Genomic DNA, 20,013 nt, shown 5'->3' with positions numbered 1-20,013 from the left:
GAAGTGGTACACGGAAGAGCCTGAGAAGTTGCTTCATGAAGGGCTAGAGCTACCTGAGAAGCTGGTGCCACTGCATCAGTGTCGTTTCTATGGATATCTTTCTATGAAGCCAGTTGGCAGTAGTTTGCCAATGTCTGGCTTGGCTTTCTCCAGTTAAGATGTGGGTTAGTTGATACAAGACAGAGAAGTCTGGATCATAGGTTCGTATCACAAAGTTAAATTCTTCCACAAACCAGGGGGGTGGTCCTCAGTGACCTTGGGAAATTCCTGAGCTATGGCCCGTAATTCTGCAGGGGACCAAACCCTGTAGTCTACCAGATAACAGGTGCCAACAGGGTTCTTTTATGTCATCTCTGGTATACCATTGCCATTTACCTAGGTAAGCACAGGAGGCAGCCCCATACTTTTTGTATATGTACCCAGCAGGAGTCCCAGATGGGTGAGAATCTTCCCCCATAGCAGTCTGAGACTGTGACCGTCCCATTATTATGTACTCACCAAAAGGAAGTAAGTCCTTAAGTGATCAGTTGATTAAACAAAAGACACCCAGAATAAATGCCTGAACCTCAACCAAAGAGGGAGGTTCTGGACCAAAAAGACTTACTGCCCAGGCCTGGGGCCACCAGGGAGGCGGTAAAGCACAAGGGGCTCACACAGGTACCTTGCTCAAATCCATGGCAGCTTCGGAGCTGGGCATATCACTTCAGATCCCACTTCTGACACTAATAATGTCAGCTGAAAGGACCACGGTCTGTAAAAAGGCAAAAAGCAGTTTATTTGGGGTCTTAGAACTGCAATTCAGGAATCATAGATTCTGGAGGATACCAGAATAGTGTCTCACTAGAGGAGAATGGCGGGGGTTTTTATAGGAAAATAGGGAAGTTAATGCAGGTTTACACAAGTTGTTTACCAAGAATTTGGATTGGAGGTCAAAATTATTATATATAATACGTTTGGGTTATGGAATGCATCTCATTTGTTACTAAAGAAAGGTATGTTTTCTTAGGCCAAATAAAGTCCAGTTCTCAGCATTATTCTTTCCTTTTAGCGACTCAGCAACTATATAGCAGTTTCAATTTGGAGTGTTAAGCAAAAGTCCAGCATGGGCAGCAAACATGGAGGTGCTCAGGTCATGTCTCAGTCATTCCTGACAGTTATTTTCATACTAGAAAAGTCTTCTCCCTACTTGTTAACTTAAGATTATGATGCTGCTTGATGGGCAAAGCAGGAACTCCAAGCAAGATCCCTGGTAGGATCCAGCCTTGCTTTTTTCTGGGCCCCTTCCTTTCCAGGTCATATCATTTGCACCAGGTTCCCTGGCATGGTAGAGGAAGGTGGCCTCACAAAGCAAAGGGGCTTCTGCTATTCATACAACCTCTTCTCCCAACCCACCTAACCCTGGGCCACCGTACTTGCCCAGTTCAAAATGAGTTTATCTGAATTCTTCCTTTTTTGACCTTTTCACCTGGGGGAGAAAGGGAGGCAGAACTGCCCTTGTACTTGAGTGTTAAAATATTAAAAAAATTAAAATATTAAAACCCCCCTATTGGGGGATTCAAGCTATAAAACTGAGCTAGCTGTATGGTAAGGGAGAAGATACCATTATCCCACCCACATCAAAATAATAGAAGCAGCTAATACATTGAGTATTTAACTATGTGGCAGGCACTGTGCTAAACAACCCATAAGGGAGGTAGTATTAATACTCCCATGTCACAGATGAGGAAACTGGGACCATTAGAGGTGAAGTGACTTGTCTAATAAAGATAGGAGTGATAAGTTTTAGACTGGTGTGGAGATGGGGTTAGTGCTCAAGAAAACTTTAACTGGCATCATGTTCAGACTCCATTTGTACTTCATGGATGGGATTGTAAGTCTTGAAAATAAATAAAAATTCCAAATGAAGACTTAGTTCTTTAAATAAAATTGGCATTTCTTTTGGTGCCTGGCAGGGCTGTGAATGCCCATAGGTGGTATCTTGCCAGAAGTCTACTATTTTTACTTTATTTTAAGTTCTGGGAAGAATTAGGGTTGAACTAATGACAAGGACTTAGAATTGCCTCTCTTTTATTTATTCACCATTTCCACAAAAGGGAAATACATCTGTCTTGTTCATTTCAGGACAAAGAGATAACCATGAGCTTGTCAGTCATTAGTTTTGCATGTCAAGTGCAAAAGTGACTTTTATTTTTGGCTCTTGCTTGAGTCTTTTTCTCTTCTTGGGAAGACTTTTAAAAAAACTGTATTAAAGTATAACATACATAAAGTTCATAGATTATAAGTTTGTACTCCATGAATATTCACAAACTGCACATACCCATGTAACCAGCACCCTGGTCCAAGAAACAGAACATTACTAGGAATCCCCTCATTCCTCTTCTGGTCAATACCCCTCCCAAGGGTAACCACTATCCTGACTTCCAACAGAATAGTTTTGCCATTTTTTGTACTTAACATAAATGGATTCATGCAGTATATGCTGTTTTGTATATGGATTTTTTTTTTGCTTGATACTATGTTTTAAATATTCATCCATATTATTCCTTGCAATTGTAGATCATTCTCATTGCTATATAATGTTCCTTGTTAGCATGCCACATGTGATGTATCCATTTTTCTGTTGATGGGAAATTTCCAGTTCTGGCTGTTACAAGTAGAGCATTCTTTTGACAGCTATACACATGCATTTTTGTTGGGGTATACATAGGAGTGAAATTTCTGGATAGTAGGATATGCATTCATTCAGCTAGAGTAAATACTACCAGTTTTGCACCCCCAACACCTATGTATAAGACAGGATCTGTCCTTTAAAGTTATAGCCTTAGGGTTTAACTATGATTTTTGTAGCACCTCAGGACTACCCAAAAGTTTAGTGACTCTCCTGTCTAAATCAGAAATTATCCTACCCCCCATCACTTCTGTGTTATTTAGCACATAGAGTTCTTGATTACCTTACCTTCCTGGAATGAAACTTTATTAATTAGGATTTTTTTCAGTTAACATTTATTGAGTTTCAACTGGCTTAGAAATTTACTGTCGTGATTAAGAGTGTGTGCTTTGGATCCAGACTGTCTGAATTCAATCTCAACTCTGCTACTTAACTAACTTTGTGATCTTGACAAGTATGTAACTTCTCTGTGCCTCAGTTTCTTCATCTGTCAAATGGTGGTGATAATAATAGTACCTATCTCGCAGGGTTGTTATAAGGATTAAATGAGTTAATATTTGTAAAAGTGCTTAGAACAGTGCCTGGCACATTGTGAATGCTTAATTTAGCTACTGATTACTATCATCATCATCATTATTAATTGTTACTATTTACAGAACCCCACATTGGGAGTTGTTAAGGATACATAGCTATCTTAGATATAGGAACTATCCTCTAGGATCTCTTAAGTAAGGTGATGAGATGTTAAGCATAAGATTCAAGAATGAAAGTGAGAACTTTCAAGAGAGGGACAAATGAAATACTATTGGAGTTTAAAGGCAAATAGGATCCAGTTCTAGATGAGTGTGAAGAGTATGAAATGAAGAAAGCTTTATAGAAGGAGTGGTGTGTAAGCTGAGTCTGAATAATAGGATTTTACTCTTCAGAGACTGGGAAGGTGAGAGGGACTCCCTACCAAGGGAACTGCAAGAGCATAAGCTCAGAGGCTTAAGCTCAGAGGCAGGATTGAGAGGAATGAAGCAAGGAATTAAGTTGGAGAAATAGGTTTTGTAGATTGTAGAACGCCTTGAATGTTACACTGAGGAACTTGAACTTGGTTCTACAGGTAGCAACAACCTGCTAAAGCTTTGTAAGTCTAGAACATAGACTGCAAAAGTTAGAAAGGACCTTTTAAAAGATTATGTAAATGAGGAATGGGAATGCAGTTTCTTTTTTGCATGATAGGAATGTTCTAAAATTATATTGTGGTGATGGTTTTACAACTCTGTAAATTCACTAAAAAATCAATGAATTGTACATGCAAAACAAGTGAATTTTATGGTATGTAAGTTCATTAAAGTTATGAATGAATGAACGAATGAATGAATAAGATCATCTCATGATAGTCCAAGCCTCTTATTTCACAAATGGGAAAGCTGTGGCCCAGATTGCTGAAGTTTCTTGTCCAAGGTCAAACATCTAGCAAGTGTCAGAGCCAGCATTCTCTTTTTGTTGTTTAGTATGCATGACTGGTTCAGACTATGATAAATTGTATGGAATTATCATTGAAACAAGAGCCAAAATAATTGGGAATGCTGGATGGGTATGCAATGCTATTCTGGATAATAGTAGTAAGTAATAACACTTTATAGTACTTTACTGTTTACAAAGTGCTTTTCAAGCCACCCTACCTGCTCTCAACGTAAAAATTTATATCACGCTTTCCTAAAAACAGATAATTTTTGGCTTGACTTCCAGGAAACTGAGAACTAAATTTAGTGTTCAATCATATTAACTACATTAGCCCTTGTATTTAGCATTATTGCTTCCTCCTTCTTTTTCATGGCTTTGATTTTCTGTTCTGATAGCGTAATTGTAGATTTATGTTTTATTATAAACCACCTCAAATTCATTTAGGAAAGAGGCAAGGTCAAAATCAATCAAGATGAAACTGGGTAAAGTGTTTTTCATTATCAAGGAAATGTGACTTCTAGAGACAAGGGTTGTACTCCTCTTTCAGTTCTCAAAAGCCTAAATCCAGTTGGCTTCGCTTTGATCCTTTCAGTCAAGGAAGTAGTATAATGTAGTGGGGAAAAAACGTGGACAGAGCCAGGTTTGAATTCCAGATGTATTATTTCTTAACTCCGAGTTCTTGGGCAAATCACTCAAAAGATCTGGGTCTCAGTTTCCTCCTTTGTAAAATGGAGGTAATATCTACATCTTGGGACTATGATGAAGATTAAGATATGGTATGATAAGGGACTGACACAAATTAAGTGTTCCATGACTATGTATTCCCTTCTTTTTCCATCAGAGCCAAACAACAATGGTAGAGGCTTTAGTATATATATATATTAGTCCTCGAAGGTCTCAAAGATCAGCCCGTCTCAAAGAGGAGTATTTTCCTGAGCATCCTGAGTACCAAGGCTCTTGGTACTACAGTTCAAAGAGAAAGCCTACCAAGGAAGCCCTGGTAGCAGTGGTCTGATATTGTGGCCACTATTTTATAGGGATTGGAATTGTTTTCCTCACCACCAGAACTTCCTCCTTTGACATCACTTTGTACTTGGGAAACCCCAATGAAGCTGTTACTCCTAGAAACCATTGGGATTTATTTTAGGGTTGTGTCTTTTAAAAATCATTTTGTGGTTTTGTGATGCAATATTTAAGTGCTTTAGAAAGAGTTTTCGATAATCTCCAAAGACATTTTCCTTGGTTGAGAAATGCATACTGGACAGGGAGTCAGGAGGCCTGGGCTGATACTGACATGCTGCATGACCTTAGGTTTTATTTTCCTTGTGGATAAAATAATAATATCTAACCTTTATTGAGCGATTACTAAGTGCCAGGCACTATTGTAAGTGCTTTACATAAATATTGCATATTTATATACTCATTTAAGACTCACAACAATAACTATCATTATCCTCATTTCAAAGATAAAGAAATCAAGACCCAGAAAGCTTAAGCAACTTGCTGAGAGTCAGAAAATGAAGCAGTCTGTGACTCAAAAGCCTGTGCTCTTAACCCCTGCACTGTACTGCTTCAATAAAATGAGCAGATTGGATTCTACCAGCACTTCCTAAACTGTGTTCCTGATGACCACTAGTCCCACAAGATAAGTTGTTTAAAAAAGAAAAAAGGATTCTAAGGTAAAATATGTTGACACCACAAACACTGTGGAGATTGATAGTGAATTTTCACCTGTTAAAGTCTCTGAGAAACCCTGTAAGAAACCTGCTTATAATGCAGTGTTTCCCTAACATGACCACAGAACTCTGTGTGTATGTGTGCACGTGCGTGTGTGTGTGTGTGTGCATGAACACACACCTAGTAACATTCTGTGGAACTAGGGTTTATAGAATGTGCTTTGAGAAATGCTGGTGTTAATCTGGAAGATTCATTCTCTTAAGTGCTTCCAGCACTTAATAATGATAGGTATGTGGACTGTAAAATGCAGCATTCCTTTCTGAGTCTCAAATTTTCTTTAATTGGAGGGGTGATGCAAATTACGGTGTGATGAGGCATACATTCAAGGCTGGTCTCGGTTGCATTTTTAACACTTGCTTCAAATGACCTTGTACATCTTAACACAAAAGACTTCATTTGCCCTCTACCTTTTCCTTTCCTCCTTCCTGCCCTGTTACATATTTTCTCACTTATTACTTAAAAGAAGAGACTTAAATCAGAGCTGCTTGTTATGAAAATAGGAGAAAGCTTTTTTAATATGTGCAGGGTGCAGCAATTGTTTTCATGATGAATACTCTTTGTTGTCAGAGGTGATGCCACATAGAGCAGTGCTTATGTGGAAAACGGGCTGTTAGATATCACCACGCTGTTAGTCCTCCTGGAGCCAGATGCCCTGTCTTTTATTTAATTATTTTTGCAGTGTTTCCAATTTGTTACCAGTAATTGTGACAAATAAGGATAGTAAATGAATTCAGAGACCTCTGAAGTGCACCTGATTTCCTCCCTTCCTCCCTTCCTGGAAGGGTAATGAAAAAAAAAACAAACAAACATGGTTTATGGTCTACATCTTCTCTAAGAGCAAAGATCTTGTAAATGTCAGCATGTTCTGTTTACAGTCCAGGTGTGCAAAACTAACAAAGCAGTTGGGTGGCCTTACTGGGACTTAGAGTCTCTATAGTACTTAGTGGTGGTCATCTTCTTCTCACCTCTTTTCTTTCTCTCTCCATCTCTCTCTCTTTACTCTCCCTCTCCTCCCTTCTCTCTTTCTCTCTCCTTTTTCCTTTTTCTCCCCCCTCGATCCTTTCTCTCCCCTCACCCTACCCTCAGGTCTTTTAAGTCTCTTCCCCGCCTCTCTCTTTTTCTTTCTCTCTTCCCCCTATACACATACTATGGGACCCAGATTTCTGTGGGAAAAAAGCACACCAGGCAGAGACATCCTCTTACACACTGTCTTAGAACCAGAGGGATCTCTGGTGCCTATGAATAGAGAAAGGGGTAGGTCTGAGTAATCGCAGGTTTCCTAAAAGGTCCTACCTGCTAATACACACAGGTTCCCTGCAGTGTGGAGCCCTCCAGGAAGTCCATATTAACAGTTTCAATATAAACAATTTCCCTCTCTCTGAGGCACTTGGTAACCTTCATACACGGACATTGTAACCTTTTGGTAGATAGTGCCCTGGGCCTTAGCAGCAACTCCTTTTGAGTGGTCGATTTTCCCCTTTGTTGCGCATTTCCTTCCATTCAAGGCTGCCTGTCCTGGGACAGGCAGGAGAGTGCTAAAGATGCTTTATAGTTTCAATTTCTACTCCTCACCCCTTGCCATTATTTTCCTGAAGTGTGACTTCTTTTCCTGAGTATGAGAGAGTGAGCCCTTATTCCAACTGGCACTGATGTCTTCTATTAACATAATCACAATATAGTTCCTTCTAGCAACAGTAAGACTACTTCCTTTTAACTTTCAATTAGCTGAAGCAATCACATGCTTTTACCAAATTATTCTCATCAATTTTACATTGCCTCCTGCATTCAGATTAGCAAATGCTTACCTACAGCTTCCTCATCAGGAAAGGAAATGGTATGCACTCATGTTTCTTTTGCAGCATTACTTTGCAGCATTTCCTATAAGCATTTTTACCCTGTACCTCATTCCTAACCTTCTTCTACTTGTTCTCTGCCTGAAGGGTGCTGTGGATTCTTTTTTATTTTTTTTCTCTTCTTAGTCCATTTGGGCTGTTATAATAACATACCACAGATTGGTGGCTTATAAACAACAGAAATTTATTTCTCACAGTTCTAGAGGCTAGAAGTCTAACATTAGGGTGCTAGCATGTTTGGGTTCTGGTAAAGTCCCTCTTCTGAGTTGCAAACTGCCGATGACTTCTCACCGTGTTCTTACATGGCAAAAGCAGGCAAGGAATCTCTCTGGAGCCTCTTTTATAAGGGTACTAATCTCACTAATCCTATTTATGAGAGCTCCGCCCTCATGACCTAATCACCTCCCAAAGGCCCCACCTCTGAATACCATCATATTTGGGCATTAGGATTTCAACATATGAATTTGGAGGGTGGACACAAGCATTCAGACCAAAGCACCTTCCTTCTCCATTTGGGTTTTTGGCCTTAAAATATCTCCTAGGTTCTAATAGTTCTTTTTTCTTTTTCTTATACTGGGCCTTCTGAGTTTGGCTTTTTGCTTAACTCTACTCCTTCTCTGGCCTTGTCCTTCCACCCTCCTTCCCTTCTCTAATTGGACACTTCTTGCTATCTTTCCCTTCCTTCTTTTTCTCCAGTCACCCTTTAGCCACCTTCTATATCTGTACCTCTGGCATGGGTGACTCTGTGCTGCAAATAAATGCCTTCCTGATTTCGGATGCATGCATCAGTAAGCGGCAGCTTGCAGCAAGCATCAGCGAGCAGTAGCTGGAAGCAAGATCTTAGTTCCTGGGCTGGGAGTCCTAACTGCTAGCCCACAGAGGCCAGCGGCTAGGGCCTGGGTCCCTAGTTCTTGCCTGCCTTGGCAAGAATGAATTCAGGCGAGGAGGCAGAAGGTAAAGAGAAAAGTAAAAAGTTTATTGGAAAAACAAAGTACATGCGGAAAGACGCATGGGCGAACTCAGAGAGAGAGTCGCACCTTTGGGAAGTTTAAATCCTTTATAAGGGGGCAGTTTTCTGGGTCCTTTTTTCCCTTCTGGCAAATCATCTTGCTTTGTCCCTCCTGGCTAATCAGTCTCAGGACCCTCCTCATAGGTGCGCACACACACCTCTCAGTCAAGATGATCCTGCTGTGAAGGCGTCTGGGAGAAGCAAGTCTTATTATGGCCTGGAGTTGTCCCCTGACTTTTGACCCCCAAGGAGTCTTTCTGCGCATGTGTAGTGTCTCTCTTACCCCAAGGGGAGGGTCGGGGGGTGGGGAGTGGAGATCCCTTGATCCTTTATTCAGACAAGATTTTGGCCTTCTTTGTTCTTGCCATGACTGTTATCTTAAGACATCCCCAAGAGACAAAGCTTGGCTATTTACCCTGTCTCTGTCATTACTTCCATTTCGGAGAGCAAACAGGAGGCTGCTTTTAAATGCCTAACCTGAAGCCCACCTGTCATCTCCTGTCTCAGGAAATGCAAACAGGAGGCTAGTTGTAAGTGTCCAGCCTGAAGCCCGCTTTTTCCTGCCCCATGAAATGTAAACAGAAGGCCAGTTGTAAATGTCTAACCTGGAGCCCATCTATCTCCTGCCTCATTCATAGCCTGTACAGGAAAACAAGATCAGTTTTTCTTGGGATTGGTAAAGACTTCTTTTTTTAATGGTGGGAAAAAAACCCCATAACATTAAATTTAACAACTTAACCATTTTTAAGTGTATAATTCCATAGTATTAAGTATATTCACATTATTCTTCAACAAATCTCTAGAACTTTTTCATCCTGCAACACTGAAACTCTGTATTTACTAAACACTGATTTCCCCTCCCACCTCCCCCCAGCCCTTGACAACTACCTTCCTACTTTCTGTTTCTATAATTTTGACTAATTTAGATATTTCATATGAGGGAAATGATACGGTATTTGTCCTTTTATGACTGGCTTATTTCATATAGCATAATGTCATCCATGTTTTAGTATGTGGCAGGATTTGTTAAGGCTGCATAATATTCCATTGTGTGTACATTTTCTTTATCCATTCATCTGTCTATGGACATTTGGGTTGCTTCCACCTCTTGGCTATTGTGAATAATGCGGCATTGAATATGGGTGTACAAATATCTCTTCAGTATCCTGCTTTGAATTATTTTGGACATAAGTCCAGAAATAGGATTGCTGGATCATATGATAATTCTCTTTTTAGTTTGTTGAGACACTTGTATCCTGGTTTTCATAATGGCTGCACCATTTTACATTCCCACCAACAGTGTACAAGGGTTCCAACTTCTCCATATCCTCACCAACACTTGTTATTTTCTGTTCTTTTTATAATGGCTATCCTAGTGGGTGTGAGGTGATATCTCTTGGTTCTGATTTGAATTTCTCTTATGATTAGTGATATTGATCTTTTCATATGCTTGTTGGCCATTTGTAGATCTTTTTTGGAGAACTGTCTATTCAAGTCCTTTGCCAATTTTAAAATCAGGTTATTATTATATTTGTGTGTGTATGGTTGAGTTGTAAAAGTTCTTTTTTATATTCTGGATATTAAATCCTTTTCAGATGTATGATTCAGAAATATTCTCTCCCATTCTGTGGTTGCCTTTTCACCCAGTTGATTGTTTCCTTTGTTGCACAGAAGTTTTAAATTTTGATGTAGTCTCTTATCTTTCTTTGCCTGTGCTTTTTGGTATCATATCCAAGAAATAATTGCTAAATCCAATATCCTGAAGCTGTTCCCCTATGTTTTATTCTAGGAGTTTTATAGTTTTTGGTCATACGTTTAGCTCTTTAACCCATTTTGAGTTAATTTTTTTATATGATATAAGGTAAGGGTCTAACATCATGCCAGTTTACCTGACACCATTTATGGAAGAGACTGTCCTTTCCTCATTGTGTAGTCTTGGTACTCATCAAAAATCAGTTGGTCAAATATGCATGGGTTTATTTCTGGGCTCTATTCTGTTACATTGGTCTGTATATCTGTTTTTATGCCAGTGGCACACATTTTGATTACTGTTGCTTTGTAGTATGTTTTGAAATCAAGAAGTGTGAGACCTCTAACTTTATTCTTTTTTTTCAATATTGATTTGGCTATTTGGGATCCTTAGAGATTCCATATGAATTTTAGATTTTACGATCATTCTTTTATTTCTGCAAAAAATTACATCAGGATTTTGATTGGAACTGCATTGAATCTGTAGATCACTTTGGGTAGTGTGGACATTTTAACAATATTAAGTCTTCCAATCCACAAGCATGGAATATCAATTCCACTTATTTGTATCTTCTTTGACTTCTTTTAACAATGTTTTCTAGTTTTCAGTGTACAAGTCTTTCACCTCCTTGGTAAGTTTATTCCTGAGTATTTTATCCTTCTAGATGCTATAGTGAATGGGATTGTTGTCTTAATTTCCTTTTTGGATTGGTCATTGTTAGTTTATAGAAATGCAACTGATTTTTGTATGTTGATTTTGTATCCTGAAACATTACTGAAATTGTTTATTGTAACAGTTTTCTGGTGGAATCCTGAGAGTTTTCTACATATAAGATCATGTCATCTGTGAACAAAGATAATTTTACTTCTTCTTTTCCATTTTGGATGCCTTTTATTTCTTTTTCTTGTGTGATTGCTCTGGTTAGGACTTTCAGTACTGGAGAACAGTTTTAAGAATGACTTTACAGGATTGAGTCCTAGGGGCAGGTGTTCAAGAGAGATTTTTTTCTCAAGCATAACTACTTTGGGTCGTAGTAAAGATTGAAATGAAACGTAGCATGTAAAGCACAATACTTGGTGCATAGTAACTTCTATATGTTGTTATTACGGTTGTTCCTGTGTTTGAGAGGTGAAACTTGGAACCTAACCCTGGAAAATAAAAGGATGAAGTTGTAACTCCCTAAAGATGTGGTTCTCAACCTGGCTACCTACTGGAATCACCTGGGGAAACTTTTTCAAACTTCCAAGACCAAACCAATTACATCAAAACCCTTAAGAGTGGGAATCAGGCATCAGTATTTTTAAAGTTGCCCAGTTGATTCCAATATTTAGCTAAGCATTTATATATATATATATATATATATATATATATATACATACACACACATACATATATATATATGTGTGTGTGTGTGTATGTGTATATATATACATATATATACATTTATGTTTATTAATCTATATTTACATTTATATATTTAATGATTTTGGCTTCCATTAATTTTGCATGTCTAAGTTTTTCTCGACTGTACATTTTATTTAGATATGTTGTTTGGAATAATTCACTGGTTCTCAATGATGGCTACACATTAGAATCACCTGTGGGGTTTTAAAAACTTCCACTTCCCCACCCCAATTAAATCAGTTTGGGGGGTGAGGCCTGCATAGTCCTTGTTTTGTTTTGTTTTTATTTTGCATTGTTTTAAAGCTCCTCTGGTATATAGCCCGTGTTGAAGACCATTAATTTACCTGAAAGGAAGCTTGTGCTTGTGAGGCTAAGACACTGCAGAGTTTTAATTGCTATAGATATAACCTAATTCTTAAGTTAGAATCTAAATATGTGAGCTTTTCTGGGTCAAACTATCCTGTAGTAATCACCTCTTACAGTTTATTAAGTGCTATTATATACATTTGATGTTTATAATAAATTCACATTGCAGGCATAATTTTCCCTATTTTACAGATGAGGAAAGTGGTACAGAGAGTTGCAGTAAGTTCCCTAAGGTTACACCATTGGCAGAGCTGGATTTGTACCCAGGTTTCCTATTGCACAGTGTTGTGCTATAATATGCCATGCACACAACCTTGAAAAAAATATTTTCCCTCCAGTATGAGTACGTACTCTCTTTCAGTCTTTTAACCAGAATAAATAATCACCCAATTTGAGTAGAATCTTTTTTGATCCAACCCTCTTTTTCTATATCCATTCAGTTTCAGCTCAGGTTTGCCATTAACTTTCTATGTGTTTCAAGGAGGAAGGATTGCTAACTATGTCTGCTTGTAGATCAAGTGAGATAATTACTGAGAATTCAGGCCACTCCTTTCATTCTTTTTTTAAAAAAGAAAACTTCAGTGTTTTAGAGCAATTTAGATTTACAGAAAAATTGGGACGTTTTCCCATATACACCCTCATCCACCCTCCCCCTGCCCCGTTCAGTTTCTCCTGTTATTGACATCTTGCATTAGTGTGATACATTTCTTACAATTGATGACCCAATATTGATACATTATTATGATTAAGTTCATCATTTACATTAGGGTTCACTCTTGGTTTTGTACATTCTATGGGTTCGGACAAATGTACCCATCAGTACGGTATCATATAGAATATTTTTATAGCCCTAAAATGCCTGCATGCTTTGCCTATTCATATCTCCTCCCACCCCCCAACTCCTGGAATCATAGATCGTTTTTCTGCCTCCAGAGTTTTGCCTTTTCCAGAATGCCATGTGGTTGAAATCATACAGTATGTAGCCTTTTCATATTGGCTTATTTCATTTAGCAATATACATTGAAGATTCCTCCATGTCTTTTCATGGCTTGATAGCTCATTTTGTTTAATCACTGAATAGCATTCTAATGACTGAATGTAACACAGTTTCGTTATCCATTCACTTATTAAAGCATATCTTGGTTGCTTCCAAGTTTTGGCAATTATGAATAAAGCTGCAATAAATGTGTGCAGGTTTTATGTGGGCATAAATTTTCAACTGATTGGGGCACATACCAAGGAGCACAGTTGCTGTATTTTATGGTAAGATTACGTTTAGTTTTGTATGAAACCACCAAAATGTTTTCCAAAGTGACTGTACTGTTTTGCATTCCTATAAGCAATGAATGAGAGTTCCTGTTGCTCTACATCCTCACCAGCAACTGTTGTCAGTGTTTAGGATTTTGGCTATTCTAATAGGTGTATAGTGGTATCTCATTGTTGTTTTAATTTCCATTTCCTTCATGACATATGATGTGGAGCATCTTTTCATATGCTTATGTGCCATCTGCATATCTTCTTTTTTAAAAAATTTATTTATTTTTTAAATTTATTTTTGGCTGTGTTGGGTCCTCATTGCTGTGCAAAGGCTTTCTCTATTTGTGGCGAGAGGGGGCTACTCTTTGTTGTGGTGCGCCGGCTTTTCATTGCGGTGGCTTCTCTCATTGTGGAGCACAGTCTCTAGGCACGCGGGCTTCAGTAGCTGCAGCATGTGGGCTCTAGAGCTCAGGCACAGGAGTTTCGGTGCACGGGCTTAGTTGCTCCACAGCACGTGGGATCTTCCCGCACAAGGGCTCGAACCCGTGTACCCTGCATTGAGAGGTGGATTCTTAACCACTGTGCCACCAGGGAAGTCCTGCATATCTTCTTTAGTGAGATGTCTATTCAGAACTTTGCCGATTTGTTTATTGGGTTCTCTGTTGTCTTATTGTTGAGTTTTAATAGTTCTTTATATATATATGCATATCAGTCATTTTTCAGATATGTGTTTTTTTTAACATCTTTATTGGAGTATAATTGCATTACAATGTTGTGTTAGTTTCTGCTGTATAACAAATTCAATCAGCTATATGTATACAGTTATCCCCATATCCCCACCCTCTTGCATCTCCCTGCCACCCTCCCTATCACACCCCTCTAGGTGGTCACAAAGCACTGAGCTGATCTGCCTGTGCTATGTGGCTGCTTCCCACTAGCTATTTATTTACATTTGGTAGTGTATATATGTCAGTGCTACTCTATCACTTGATTCCAGCTTACACTGACCCCTCCCGTGCCCTCAAGTCCATTCTCTACATCTACGTCTTTATTCCTGTCCTGCCCCTAGGTTCATCAGAACTATTTTTTTTGATTCCATATATATGTGTTAGCATATGGTATTTGTTTTTCTCTTTCTGACTTACTTCACTCTATATGACAGACTCTACGTCCATCCACCTCACTACAAATAACTCAATTTCATTTCTTTTTATGGCTGAGTAATATTCCACTGTATATATGTGCCACATATTCTTTATCCATTCATCTGTCGATGGACACTTAGGTTGCTTCCATGTACTGGCTGTTGTAAATAGTGCTGCAATGAACACTGTGGTACATGACTCTTTGAATTATGGATTTCTCGGGGTATATGCCCAGTAGTGGGATTGCTGGGTCATATGGTAGTTATATTTTTACTTTTAAGGAACCTCCATACTGTTCTCCATAGTGGCTGTATCAATTTACATTCCCATCAACAGTGCAAGAAGGTTCCCTTTTCTCCACACCCTCTCCAGCATTTATTGTTTGTAGATTTTTTGATGATGGCCATTCTGACAGGTGTGAGATGATATCTCATTGTAGTTTTGATTTGCATTTCTCTAATGATTAATGATGTTGAGCATCCTTTCATGTGTTAGTTGGCAATCTGTATATCTTCTTTGGAGAAATGTCTATTTAGGTCTTCTGCACATTTTTGGATTAGGTTGTTTTTTTTCTGATATTGAGCTGCATGAGCTGCTAGGAAATTTTGGAGAGTAATCCTTTGTCAGTTGCTTCATCTGCAAATATTTTCTCCCATTCTGAGGGTTGTCTTTTGGTCTTGTTTATGGTTTCCTTTGCTGTGCAAAAGCTTTTAAGTTTCATTAGGTCCTATTTGTTTATTTTTGTTTTTATTTCCATTTCTCTAGGAGGTGGGTCGAAAAGGATCTTGCTGTGATGTATGTCATAGAGTGTTCTGCCTATGTTTTCCTCTAAGAGTTTGATTGTGTCTGACCTTACATTTACGTCTTTAATCCATTCTGAGTTTATTTTTGTGTATGGTGTTAGGGAGTGTTCTAATTTCATACTTTTACATGTAGCCCTCCAGTTTTCCCAGCACCACTTATTGAAGAGACTGTCTTTTTTCCATTGTATATTCTTGCCTACTTTTCAAAGATAAGGTGACCATATGTGCATGGGTTTATCTCTGGTCTTTCTATACAAATTGTGAAATTTTTTGTTCTAGTTCTTTGAAAATGCCATTGGTTGTTTGATAGGGATTGCATTTAATCTGTAGATTGCTTTGGGTAATATAGTCATTTTCACAATGTTGATTCTTCCAATCCAAGAGCATGATATATCTCTCCATCTGTTTGTATCACCTTTAATTTTTCATCAGTGTCTTATAGTTTTCTGCATACAGGTCTTTTGTCTTCTAGGGTAGGTTTATTCCTAGGTATTTTATTCTTTTTGTTGCAGTGGTAAATGGAAATGTTTCCTTAATTTCTCTTTCAGATTTTTCATCATTAGTGTATAGGAATGCAATAGATTTCTGTGCATTAATTTTGTATCCTGCAACTTTACCAAATTCATTGATTAGCTCTAGGAGTTTTCTGGTAGCATCTTTAGGATTCTCTATGTATACTCTCATGTCATCTGCAAACAGTGAAAGCTTTACTTCTTCTTTTCTGATTTGAATTCCTTTTATTTTTTTTCTTCTCTGATTGCTGTGGTGAAAACTTCCGAAACTATGTTGAATAATAGTGGTGAGAGTGGGCAACCTTGTCTTGTTCCTGATCTTAGTGGAAATGGTTTCCGTTTTTCACCATTGAGAATGATGTTGGCTGTGGCTTTGTCATATATGGCCTTTATTATGTTGAGGTAGGTTCCCTCTATGCCTACTTTCTGGAGAGTTTTTATCATAAATTGGTATTGAATTTTGTCAAAAGCTTTTTCTGCATCTATTGTGATTTTCATATGGTTTTTCTCCTCCAGTTTGTTAATATGGTGTATCTCATTGATTGATTCGTGTGTATTGAAGAATCCTTGCATTCCTGGGATAAACCCCACTTGATCATGGTGTATGATTCTTTTAATGTGCTGTTGGATTGTGTTTGCTAGTATTTTGTTGAGGATTTCTGCATCGATGTTCATCAGTGTTATTGGCCTCTAGTTTTCTTTCTTTGTGACATCTTTGTCTGGTTTTGGTATCAGGGTGATGGTGGCCTCATAGAATGAGTTGGGGAGTGTTCCTCCTTCCGCTATATTTTGGAAGAGTTTGAGAAGGATAGGTGTTAGTTCTTCTCTAAATGTTTGCTAGAAGTCGCCTGTGAAGCCATCTGGTCCTGGGCCTTTATTTGTTGGAAGATTTTTAATCACAGTCTCAGTTTCAGTGGTTGTGATTAGTCTGTTTATAGTTTATACTTCTTCCTGGTTCACTCTCAGAAGGTTGTGCTTTTCTAAGAATTTGTCCATTTCTTCCAGGTTGTCCATTTTATTGACATATTGTTGCTTGTAGTAATCTCTCATGATCCTTTGTATTTCTGCAGTGTCAGTTATTACTTCTCCTTTTTCATTTGTTATTCTGTTGGTTTGAGCCTTCTGCCTTTTTTTCTTGATGAGTCTGGCTAATGGTTTATCAATTTTGTTTATCTTTTCAAAGAACCAGCTTTTAGTTTATTGATCTTTGCTACTGTTTCCTTCATTTCTTTTTATTTCATTTCTTTCATTTCTTTATGATTTCTTTCCTTCTGCTAACTTTGGGGTTTTTTTTTCTTTTTTCTCTAATTGCGTTAAGTGTAAGGTTAGGTTGTTTTTTTGAGATGTGTCTTCTTTCTTGAGGTAGGACTGTATTGCTATAAACTTCCCTCTTAGAACTGCTTTTGCTGCATCCAATAGGTTTCGGGTCATCGTGTTTTCATTGTCATATGTTTCTTGGTAATTTTTGATTTCCTCTTTGATTTCTTCAGTGATCTTTGGTTAGTTGGTAGTGTATTGTTTAGCCTCCATGTGTTTGTATTTTTTACAGGTTTTTTCCTGTAATTGATATCTAGTCTGATAGTGTTGTAGTCAGGAAAGATACTTGATATAATTTCGATTTTCTTAAATTTACCAAGGCTTGATTTGTGACCCAATATATGATCTATTCTGGAGAATGTTCCATGAGCACTTGAGAAGAAAGGGTATTCTGTTTTTTGGGGATGGAATGCCCTATAGCTATCAATTAAGTCCATCTTGTTTAATGTATTATTTAAAGCTTGTGTTGCTTTATTTATGTTCATTTTGGATGATCTGTCCATTGGTGAAAGTGGGGTGTTAAAGTCCCCTACTCTTATGTGCTGCTGTCGATTTCCCCTTTTATGGCTGTTAGCATTTGTGTTATATTGAGGTGCTCTTATATTGTGTTCATAAATATTTACAATTGTTATATCTTGTTCTTGTATTGATCCCTTGATCATTATGTAGTGTCCTTTTTTGTCTCTTGGAGTAGTCTTTATTTTAAAGTCTATTTTGTCTGATATGAAAATTGCTACTCCAGGTTTCTTTCGATTTCTATTTGCATGGAATATCTTTTTCCATACCCTCAGGTCCAGTGTGTATGTGTCCCTAGGTCTGAAATGGGTCTCTTGTAGACAGTATATATATGGGTCTTGTTTTCGTATTCATTCAGCCAGTCTCTGCCTTTTGGTAGGAACATTTAATCCATTTACTTTTAAGGTAGTTATCGATATGTATGTTCCTATTACCATTTTCTTAATTGTTTTGGGTTTGTTATTATAGGTCTTTTCCTTCTCTTGTGTTTCCTGCCTAGAGAAGCTCCTTTAGCATTTGTTGTAAAGGTGGTTTGGTGGTGCTGAATTATCTTAACTTTTGCTTGTCTGAAAAGATTTTAATTTCTCCATTAAATGTGAATGAGATCCTTGCTGGATAGAGTAATCTTGGTTGTAGTTTTTTCCCTTTTATCACCTTAAATATGTCCTGCCACCGCCTTCTGGCTTGCAGTGTTTCTGGTGAAAGATCAGCTGTTAACCTTATGGGGATTTCTTTGTATGTTATTTGTTGTTTTTCCCTTGCTGCTTTTAATATTTTTTCTTTGTATTTAATTTTTGATAGTTTGATTAATATGTGTCTTGGCGTGTTTCTCCTTGGATTTATCCTGTATGGGACTGTCTGCGCTCCCTGGACTTGATTGACTATTTCCTTTCCCATATTAGGGAAGTTTTCAAGTATAATCTCTTCAAATATTTTCTCAGTCCCTTTCTTTTTCTCTTCTTCTTCTGTGATCCCTATAATTCCACTGTTGGTGCATTTAATGTTGTCCCATAAGGGTCTGAGACTGTCCTCAGTTCTTTTCATTCTTTTTTCCTTTTTCTGCTCTCAGGTAGTTATTTCCACTATTATTTTCCAGGTCACTTATCTGTTCTTCTGCCTCAGTTATACTGCTATTGATTCCTTCTAGAGAATTTCTAATTTCATTTATTGTGTTGTTCATCATTGTTTCTTTGCTCTTTAGTTCTTATAGGTCCTTGTTAAGCGTTTCTTTTATTTTCTCCATTCTATTTCCAAGATTTTGGATCATCTTTACTATCATTACTCTGAATTGTTTTTCAGGTAGACTGTCTATTTCCTCTTCATTTGTTTGGTCTGTTGGATTTTCACCTTGCTCCTTCATCTGCTGTGTGTTTGTGTGTCTTCTCATTTTGCTTAACTTACTGTGTTTGGTGTCTCTTTTTTGCAGACTGCAGGTTTGTAGTTCCCGTAGTTTTTGGTGTCTGCCCCCAGTGGCTAAGGTGGTTCAGTGGGTTGTGTAGGCTTCCTGGTGGAGGGGACTGGTGCCTGTTTTCTGGTGCATGAGGCTGGATCTTCTCTTTCTGGTGGGCAGGACTGCATTCGGTGGTTTGTTTTTGGGTGTCTGCTACCTTATTATGATTTTACACAGCCTTTCTGCTAATGGGTGAGTTTGTGTTCCTATCTTGCTAGTTGTTGGAATCTGGTGTCAAGCACTGAAGCTTGCTGGTTATTGAGTGGAGCTGGGTCTTAGTGTTGAGATGGAGCTATCTGGGAGAGCTTTTGCCGTTTGATAGTACGTGGAGCTGGGAGGTCTCTGGCTGATCAATGTCCTGAACTCGGCTCTCCCACCTCAGAGGCACAGGCCTGAAACCCGGCCGGAGCACCAAGATCCTGTCATCCACATGGCTCAAAAGAAAAGGGAGAAAAAAAGAAAGAAAGAAAGAAAGAAAAAGTAAATAAAATAAAGTTATTAAAATAAAAAATAAACAAATTATTAAAAATTTAAAAAGTAATAAGAAAAGAAAAAGGAGAGAAAGAAGAGAGCATCCAAACCAAAAAACAAATCCACCAATGATAGTATACTCTAAATACTAAACTAAGATAAACATAAAACCAGAAACAAATTAGATGCAGAAAGCAAACCCAAAGTCTACAGTTGCTCCCAAAATCCACCACCTCAATTTTGGGATGATTAGTTGTCTATTCAGGTATTCCACGGATGCAGGGTACATCAAGTTGATTGTGG

At 38.1% G+C, this 20,013-nt stretch overlaps 1 protein-coding gene across 1 annotated transcript in view; it reads left to right on the top strand.

Moving 5' to 3' along the window:
- The window catches only part of LOC103001617 (myotubularin-related protein 8), a 143,745-nt gene that overhangs the window by 15,682 nt on the left and 108,050 nt on the right, over positions 1 to 20,013 (top strand). The gene's annotated exons all lie outside the window — the stretch shown is intronic.

Source organism: Balaenoptera acutorostrata, chromosome X, assembly GCF_949987535.1.
Source record: "Balaenoptera acutorostrata chromosome X, mBalAcu1.1, whole genome shotgun sequence".
NCBI classification, from domain to species: Eukaryota; Metazoa; Chordata; class Mammalia; order Artiodactyla; family Balaenopteridae; genus Balaenoptera; species Balaenoptera acutorostrata.
The sequence above is the reverse complement of the archived record's forward strand: the minus strand, read 5'-3'. Positions and strand labels throughout refer to the sequence as shown.